Below are 10,116 nucleotides of genomic sequence, written 5' to 3'. Positions count from 1 at the left end.
CCAGATTTGTTTATTACATTTACATGTAATCCACAATGGGACGAAATCAAGCAATATTTATATGAAGGGCAATCTTCTACAGACCGTCACGACATAACTGCACGAGTTTTTAGACAGAAGCTGAAGTCATTGATGGACTTTATTATTAAACATCAGGTTTTCGGCGAAGTTCGATGTTGGATGTATTCGGTGGAATGGCAAAAGAGAGGATTACCACATGCCCATATTTTGGTGTGGTTAGTCAACAAAATAACAAGCGATCAAATAGATGACATCATCTCAGCAGAAATTCCTGATGAGGAAATCGATCCAGGTTTATTTGATGTTGTTACAAAACGTATGATTCATGGACCATGTGGTGTTCTAAATATTAATTCGCCATGTATGAAAGATGGGAAATGCACGAAGCGGTATCCCAGAGATTTGATTTCCGAGACAATTAATGGAAATGATGGTTACCCATTGTATCGCCGACGCTCAACAGATGATGATGGCAAATCAATCAATCTACGAGTCAATAATCAAGATATTACAGTTGATAATAGGTGGGTTGTCCCCTATTCGCCAATACTATCAAAAGCATTCAAGGCTCATATCAATGTAGAATATTGCAATTCTGTTAAATCGATTAAATATATCTGCAAGTTGGTAAATAAAGGCAGCGACATGGCTGTGTTTGGTGTTGCAGAGAACCGAAATGATGAAATAACACAATACAAGACTTGCGTAGTAATGATCAACAGATATTTGGTGGCGCTTTGATTCTGTTGGCTGGTGATTTTCATCAGACATTGCCTGTGATTCCCCGTTCAACACCAGCAGATGAATTAAAAGCATGTTTAAAGTCATCTTATTTATGGAGACATGTACAAATACTGAATTTAACTACAAATGTGCGAGTACAAATTCAAAACGATCCATCGGCCGACACATTTTCAAGGCAACTGTTGGCAATAGGCAATGGTCAACTTGGTGTTGGTCGTGAAACTGGCTTAATCACTTTACCAGATAACTTTTGTAATATTGCACCGATAAAAGAAGAATTGGTGTCAATTGTTTTTCCAAATATTGCGGAAATTTATCGCAATCATAATTGGTTAGCTGAAAGAGCTATACTGGCCGCTAAAAATAAAGACGTTGGTCAAATGAATGCAGACATTTTAACCCATGTTCCTGTCGAGGTTGTAACATATCAATCAGTTGACACGGTTACGAATCAAGACGACGCTGTTAATTATCCGACAGAATTTTTGAATTCATTGGATTTACCCGGATTTCCACCTCATTGTTTACAATTGAAAGTGGGTGCTCCCATTATTATGCTTCGAAATATAAATCAACCACGATTATGCAATGGGACAAGATTAGTGGTTAAAAAGGTCATGAACAATTTGATCGAAGCAACAATTTTAAAGGGAAAGTTTAAAGGTGAAGATGTATTGATTCCACGAATTCCAATGATTACATCAGATTTACCTTTTGAGTTCAAAAGACTACAGTTTCCAATACGTCTTGCATTTGCTATGACAATAAATAAAGCGCAAGGGCAATCGTTGGAATTGTGTGGAATTAATTTAGAATATCCTTGCTTTTCACACGGCCAGTTTTATGTTTCGTGCTCACGTGTTGGCAAGCCTTCAGTTTTCTTTATCTACACAACAACTCATGGCAAAACCAAAAATGTTGTCTATGAAAGAGCTCTAAGATAGTTTATGTGATACATAGTCTAAGATTGTAAGAAACTAGAATTAAAAGTTGAATAATAGGGAACAAAACCAACTTTATTAAAAACAAGTGTGTTTCTTTCCTTATTTTGTTGTGCCGTGCGAAGCAGGCACCGGGTCCGCTAGTTTTTTATAAATTTCATTAGAGCATTTACTCTTAACATGAAATGTCGACTCAAAATTACTGAATACTTCTCGATAAGTCTTTGGGTCTCATAAGTATCGAGAGTACTGGGATCAACATCAGCCCTACCATCGGCTTTTAACAAAGCCTTTCGTTGGTCTAGCCAGTTGAGATCATTTGAGCTAAATGTTACAAAGTATGTTGGAGGTCCTAAACATCTGATTTGAGCTAATTGTTCATTTAGAACTGATCTCCAATAAGCTGCCAAACCTCTTAAATTTTTTACATAAATATGGTCATCTTTTATTGCTCCTTCTTGATTAACAATTTTTTTGCCGCTTGCAGATATAGTGCTTTTGATTCTATAATATTCAAAGAAGGATGAGGCATAAAATAGATAGTCGTTACATTGAAATCTTGTGTCACTTCCCAAAATTCTAAACTGAAAGTAGTCTAACGCTGTAATATTTACAGGCCTTTGTTCTCTGAACCCGTTTTTTCCGTAAGGAAACAAGAAGTACCAGGCAAATTCTTCTGCTTTCAGTTCATGTCCGATTTTAACGATGTTGTCTTTCGTTTTGCGGGTAATTTCGTTAAGGTTTCGTGAAACCTGTAGTTCATCTTCCACATTGGGTTGCATTACATCAATCGGCGCCATCAAAGATGTCTGCAGTGGAATTAAATGATTAGGTAGTTCATGTTGATAAGTAATCATTTCAGACGCTGCCGTTACTATCTCAATACTCTGCTGTATTTCTATTTCGTCAGGCTCATCTGTTTCATATACAACATCAACGTAATCAAGAGTATACTGTACATTTTTGCTATCTGTTGTACGTTTACAAATCCTCACAAACTCGTCTAAATTGTCGCATTCGATAATGCAGGCTTTTCCATTGTTATCCTTTGCTCTAGATCCCTTTTGACCACAAGAATGTGAGTTAGTGAAGTAATATTTGTTGTCATAGTACATCACTCCGAATACTTGTCCATCTGTTATTATTATGCCGGAGTTATGTTCCATGAAAAGATCTTCCAACCCTTGACGAAGGGTGCGTCCGAAGTTTGTTTCATTATTATTGTCGCTCAAGCTTCCATATATGCTTGGTTCATCGGCAAAAGTGATCTGAAACCGTTTGCCGAATGCGACAAAAATATCTTTTATTGCGTGGAAATTTCGCACCAGTAGGTATTCATCGTCTTCAATACGATAGGCCATTAAACTTCGCTCCGTTTGAAATCTTATATTGCTGTAGATTTGGTCACCCGTTATCATATTCAGGTTGAGAGTGTTTGTAAACCACTGTTGTGGTGCAAGAATACTGGCTCTTAGGATGTTAGACAATGCCATCGCACAGCATTGTACACCTGCAAATCCTGATGTGAATATGAGCTCGTTTCCTTGGTGCCATGAAACACGCACAATTCTCGAAAAATCACATATTCTTGTGTAAGCACTAGTGTTATTGTTAAGTTCATCATTGATTTCATTAGTGGAGCTTTTTCTACTCTAATAATATCCTCTTCATTCATATTGACGTTTTGATCGATAGTGACGTCTTTATAAAGGGGATTGTTAGCGACCAACCAATGTAGTGGATCATATACCGTTTGCCTAGATACTGAAAACTGTCGCGTTACATTAATATTTTCTGGAATAAAGCCTGGATCCAGATTGTTCCAATAAGATTTAGATGGTGGATATTTTTCATTGAACTCAAATGGGTTTTGCAACGATTGCAAACATTTTTTTTGCTTTAATTCATTACTCAAATATGTGTTTGCTCTAGCATCTACAATCCACTTAAAAATTTGATGATTATAGCATCGTTTAGTACATACTTCACATATCGCATCGCAAAATGAATTAATTGCCTGCCTAAAGCTCGTAATACTGGCTTTACGTAACCTTCGGACCTCTTCGTTTTGTTTCTGCATTTGCATCAAACGAGCCTCTCTGGCTTGTTCTGATTCTGAGACTCGGCTTTCCGCTGCATGCTAACGCAATTGCTGCAAACGAGCCTCTCTGGCTTTCTCTGATTCTGAGGCTCGGCTTTTCGCTGCATGCTGACGCATTTGTTGCAAACGAGCCTCACTGACTTGTTCTGATTCTGAGGCTCGGCTTTCCGCTGCATGCTGACGCATTTGCTGCAAACGATCCTTTCTGACTTGCTTTGGTTCTGAGGCTCGGCTTTCCGCTGCATGCAGACGCATTTGCTGCAACGAGCCTCCCTGGCTTGATCTGGTTCTGAGGCTCGGCTTTCCGCTGTACGCTTATGCATTTGCTGCAAACGAGCCTCTCTGCCTTGCTCTGGTTCTGAGGCTCGGCTTTCCGCTGCATTCTGACACATTTGCTGCAAACGAGCCTCTCTGGCTTTTTCTGTTTCTGAAGCTCGGCTTTCCGCTGCAGGCCGACGCATTTGCTGCAAAAGAGCCTCTCTGGCTTTTTCTGATTCTGAAGCTCGGCTTTCCGCTGCATGCTGACGCATTTGCTGCAAACGAACGTCTCTAGCTTGCTTTGGTTCTAAGGCTCGGCTTTCCGCTGCATGCTGACGCATTTGCTGCAAACGAGCCTCTCTGGCTTGCTTTGGTTCTAAGGTTCGGCTTTCCGCTGCATGCTGACGCATTTGCTGCAAACGAGCCTCTCTGGCTTTTTCTGGTTCTGAAGCTCGGCTTTCCGCTGCATGCTGACGCCTTTGCTGCAAATAATCCTTTCTGACTTGCTTTGGTTCTGAGGCTCGGCTTTCCGCTGCATGCTAACGCATTTGCTGCAAACGAGCCTCTCTGGCTTGCTTTGGTTCAAAGGCTCGGCTTTCCGCTGCATGCTAACGCATTTGCTGCAAACGATCCTTTCAGACTTCCTTTGGTTCTGAGGCTCGGCTTTCTGCTGCATGCTGACGCACTTGCTTCAAGCGAGTCTCTCTGCCTTCCTTCGACTGCTTGGCTCTATAACTTCTCATATAGAGCCTTCTTTTCTCCTTTATTTTCTCTAATTCGCTTAAGTGTTCTGACGATCTTTCCATTTTCCATTCAGATTTTAATCAAATATACTATACGACACACAGACTTTTAGAAAATCTATGTAAATATATTTCGCTTATAATTTTAAATTGTCACAACCGTACACTTCGACTGTTTTTTTTTCGTTTGATTGTATACCTAATATATTCCTGATATTTATGATATTTATGATATTTATGATGTCCCGCGGGAACCAAAAAAGTAACGGTACAAACTTAGGTTAATCCATTTCTATTGTTCTTGACTAGCACTTATAATTCAAGTGGTCGACCCGGAAAGTAGGTAGGCTAGGTAGGTGCGTTGTCTCATTTTCCATTTTTTCAGGTAGAGGGGTTCAAATAAGGGGTGTGGGTAGAATATTTCTTTGTGTATTTAAAATTTTTATGAAATCTTATTTTATATTGAAAGAATCTATTTTTTCTTCTATGAGATTTACCACTATTGTGAAATATAAACGAATATAACATAAAACGTATTCTCCGCCATTAGATTTAAAAAGCTCACATAGACGTGACAGCCAAAGTTAAAAAAAGAAGTTTTCAACTGCAGTTGCTTTTCGGAGGCATTTTGAAAACTAGTATCTGATTTTTTTTTTACTACAAAAATTTTATTATAAGTATTAATTTTTTTATTACCTAAAAGTCACATGTTTTGCATTATTTGATATTGTTTCTTCTGGTGCGCGGTTATACTTATGTATGCATTTTTCAGTATATACATATGCTACTCAAATGTCGCCAAAACTAGTTTTATATAGATGTTGCATATTTTTGGTGAACCGCTTAAACTTACTGTCGCCTTCCTACAGTGTCGCTCAAATATTCTACGTTTCAGTACCACTTAAAAAGTTACAAACATACATACATACCTACAAGTGAAGCTAATAAAAGCGTATTAATTATTGGGGAAAGATGTGGTACTCGATCAAAAGACATTGTATAGCTTAAGGTTGCCATTATACAATATTCAAACATTAGCTTGGATACATGTGGGTAGAAAAAGTTGCATACGTTAAAAACTTGAAAATAAAAAGAACACAAACATTTTTATATGAGTTTTAAAAAAATATATGTACATTGCTATTACAGACGTATGTATGTTGGCCTTTTGCATATAATTCTATACGTTTACATGCCATCATATTTAGGGTATTCCATCAAACTCATAAATGCCTCATAAAGTTCTCAAACTCGTAAAATTCTGTGCCTTATAAATGAGCTGTCAAAATTTGTATGAAAAAGAGTTAAATCGCATGATCTTGGTGGCCAACTTACGGGTCCATTTCTTGAGATGAATTGTTCTCCGAAGTTTTCCCTCAAAATGGCCATAGAATCGCGAGCTGTGTGGCATGTAGCGCCATCTTATTGAAACCACATGTCAACCAAGTTCAGTTCTTCCATTTTTGGCAACAAAAAGTTTGTTAGCATCGAACGATAGCGATCGCCATTCACCGTAACGTTGCGAAAAAATACGGTCCAATGATTCCACCAGCGTACAAACCACACCAAACAGTGCATTTTTCGGGATGCATGGGCAGTTGGCCACCAAGATCATGCGATTTAACGCCTTTAGACTATTTTTTGTGGGGCTACGTCAAGTCTAAAGTAAAGCGGTCAACATTTAAATGAAATTATCTTCAAAAAGTAAATGTCATGAACCAATCTAACGTTTCAAATAAAGAACCGATGAGATTTTGCAAATTTTATGCGTTTTTTTTTTAAAAAAGTTATCAAGCTCTTAAAAAATCACCCGATAGAAGCCTTTTAGAGGAAGTGCGCGGAGAAATAAAAGACCGCCCGAAGTCATTTGAGGTTTGTATCTTATTTATTTTTTTCATTGGCTTATAAATGCATAATTTTTTTTTATACAGAAGCCTATTGCACAAAAATTCGAAAATATCTGCTAAGTGCCCTTTGCTCGCAAACATTAATTGGAAAGTGATGAAAAGCAAAATGCGCTATTTAAAAGGAATATATATGGAGGCCGTGAAATGGCGTAGTCAAACTGGAGCTGGATTAATTGAAAATGGAGAAGAAGAAAGCGTCAAGGGTATTTTATTTTCTTTGTCTTTTAAATACGAAATTAAATTAAACCAAATTTCGCAGACTACATTCAAAATATTTGTCCCTTCTTCGAAATACTGGACGAGATTTTTGGGCTCAGAAAGTGCGTGAACCCTACGGTTATAATTGAGAGTATCAATATAGAAGTCCTCTATGAAGATAACGAGGAGGTTTTTTTATTTGATAATGTTTATGATATTTCAAATAGTTGCTCGAGTTCACGTATATCAGCCACTATACTATATATACTCCTATTCCGCCCGATACTCCACAGCCAGACGTTCATTTATCACTGGAATTATCATCGAACAATGCAAGCAGCTTCAACGGCGACTCGGAGATTGAGAATTTAAAAAAAAGAATGACATCGAAACACAGCCTAAAGAAAAAGCAAAATCCAAATGCAAGCTCTGCCGGCGTATTACAAGGAATGCTTGAAGCAAAATTGGACTTGGAGAAGCAAAAATTTGACTGGATGAAAGAAAAAGAAAAACAGGAATTGGAGATGAAAAAGCTAGAAATTGAACGTGATGAACGACTTGCTTTGGCGAAAATGAAATTAGAAAATGAAAGAGAAGAAAAACTCAAAATGTACGAACTAGAGTTAAAATATAAAAAAGCATAAGAACTTTTTAATCCTCACATATATTTTGTGTCTTTAAAGATTACATACTTATATACAAATAAAGAAGACTTTAACAGTTTCTAATGCTTTAAAATATGAAATCAAATTAAAAGTTGTTAATTTAAGGCATTTTGGTTGCTGGCTTTCGCCGACAGCAATAGCTTTCAACCATATTGTTTGGCTTTTCCAAGTCATCGTAGGGTAAGGGCAGGATGTGAGGGTGTTGTTAGATTTTTCAGACCTAAAATTAATATACAGGTTATTTTTCGCAATTATATACAAAGAAGAATACTAAATTACCTGAAAAAATTTACAAATTATTTAATGTTGACATTTCATTTAAAATTTTTATTATGGCTCGTCTCTTGTGTTCTCCTTCTAAGACTGGAAACTGTTGGAATTGGTTCTCATTCACTTCATCATTGTCAAAACTATCTTCTAAGTTTTCGATTTCAAATGTATCACCATTTTCCTGCTCAATTATAATGTTATGTAGAATGGCAAAAACAAGAACCCACCGGCAAGCAAGCCTTACACTTGCGTCATCTTTAATGTGGATTTTTAATTCTTTGAGGGAGTTAAACCTTTCCTTCAAAATTCCAAAGCAATTTTCAATGCGCACACGATACTTGGAATGGGTATTATTGAACTCATTTCTTTGTTGCAAAGTGCAATCGTTGGAATTGGTTCTAAATGGGGTTATAACCGTATTCGTTAGTTTATACGCACTATCGGCTGCTATCCATTCATCGCCGCTTAAATAATCCGATGGTTTCAATGCCAGTTCACAGTTATTATAGATTCTGCTATCGTGAACGCTACCTGGATATCCTAGAACCATGTGACGGACTCTCAGCTTATACTCACATACTGCTTGAACTTTTAGAGAATATACATGCTTTCGCGAAAAATATGACTCGGGATCTTCGCTAGGTTTTTCAGCTAGTTTGATTTCTGTGCCATCAACATATCCAATACAATGCGGCAATTCAAAAAAAGTATTTCTGACAATACTTTGCCGCTCTTTAGCATCAGGCCAATACAAAAACCATTGCTTTATTTTTAATATTGCTTGAAAGACTCGCTCAGTAACTCTTTGAATGGTTCCTCCATCACCTATCCCAAAAAAACTAGCAATTTTTGCAACTGATACACCTTCTCCATTACAACCGAGACGATATAAAACAATGGCGAGTTGCATAGCAACGGGAAATTGTTTGCCGGAACTTGCTCCGTTAAAGAGAACATCATCTTCTATCAGTTTTAGTACAATTTCAAAATTTGCCCGATTCATTCTAACAAATTGTCGAAACCGGTTTTCGTCTAAATTTGGCAAAATATCATAAAAGAATTTTTTGGATTTTGGCATAGAGTGTTTCAAGGTCGGAATCGAATAGCGAAGGCTGAGGACAGTAAGTTTTGAATATGCCCATTCTTCAAGGATTTCATCTTCCACTTCTTCTTGATTTCGTTCTGTAAATATAAAATGCGTGCATTCTCTCAGAAAGTAATTAAGCAAACCATCACTTGATCCAAATACTTGTAACATCGACAAAGTGTTGAGTGCATTGTTATCAATATTTTCACACAGTTTTCTTTTTTCACTTTTTCGTGGCATTTTGTAAGATTTTAATTCTTTTTAAGTTATTTTTTAAATAAACGCACGCACTTATACGGAAATTTCTCTTGAAAAAAAGGAGCGTTCCAAAAAACTAAAGCGTAAATTTTTTACCTTATAAGTCTACATTTACGAGTTTGGTGGAATACCCTAATTAATTGATGATTATCATTTTGCGTATTTTTATGAATACATGCAAAACTGATAATATTATAATTAAATTATGCTATTTCCAAAATAATAATTGTAGTTAATATACGAAAAAGAGCTATTTTTTACATATATCTTTTGTTTGATACTATAATACATATATGTAATTTCATATGTGAATATGTTTGTATATATGCTATATACATATGTATATGAGATACTATCATAATATCCTAAAAACTTAATATATTACAATAATATCTGTGTCGTTTTAGCATAACATCTTAAGTCTTAAAATTGAGTTTTGAGATATTGGCGATTTCCTCTAAAATCTATTGTGTTGAAATTTAATGAGTTATTTTTAATCAAGGAAAAAGTAAAACTATTTCTTAAGACATTATATGCCGATTTTGAAACAAAATTTAATAAGAAGTATGCTTTATTCGTTGTTTTGTATATAAGATATTTTAAAAAACGAAAAGTTAAGATATTTTGTCAAAATGAATACTTCAGTTGGATAATACTTAAGTTGACATAAGAGCTTTTGCTAAAACTGAAACAAATAACTCATTAGATATAAGATTTTTGTATTTGTTTATTTTTAAAACAAAAAATTTATTCATAACAAAAATATGCAGCTTCATGTATTGTTTCTTAAATCATATTAATAAGTTCAACTCATAGTACAAAAAATCAGGTTTCAAAGCAAATTAAAGCATTAATTATTCATTAGTTTCATCAGCTTCTGTAAGATCTGGATGGCAATCTAACTGCTCTTCTTCTTAATTGGC

This window comes from Bactrocera neohumeralis, unplaced genomic scaffold (genome assembly GCF_024586455.1).
Source record: "Bactrocera neohumeralis isolate Rockhampton unplaced genomic scaffold, APGP_CSIRO_Bneo_wtdbg2-racon-allhic-juicebox.fasta_v2 ctg195_1, whole genome shotgun sequence".
NCBI lineage: Eukaryota > Metazoa > Arthropoda > Insecta > Diptera > Tephritidae > Bactrocera > Bactrocera neohumeralis.
Note: the sequence above shows the minus strand (reverse complement) of the source record.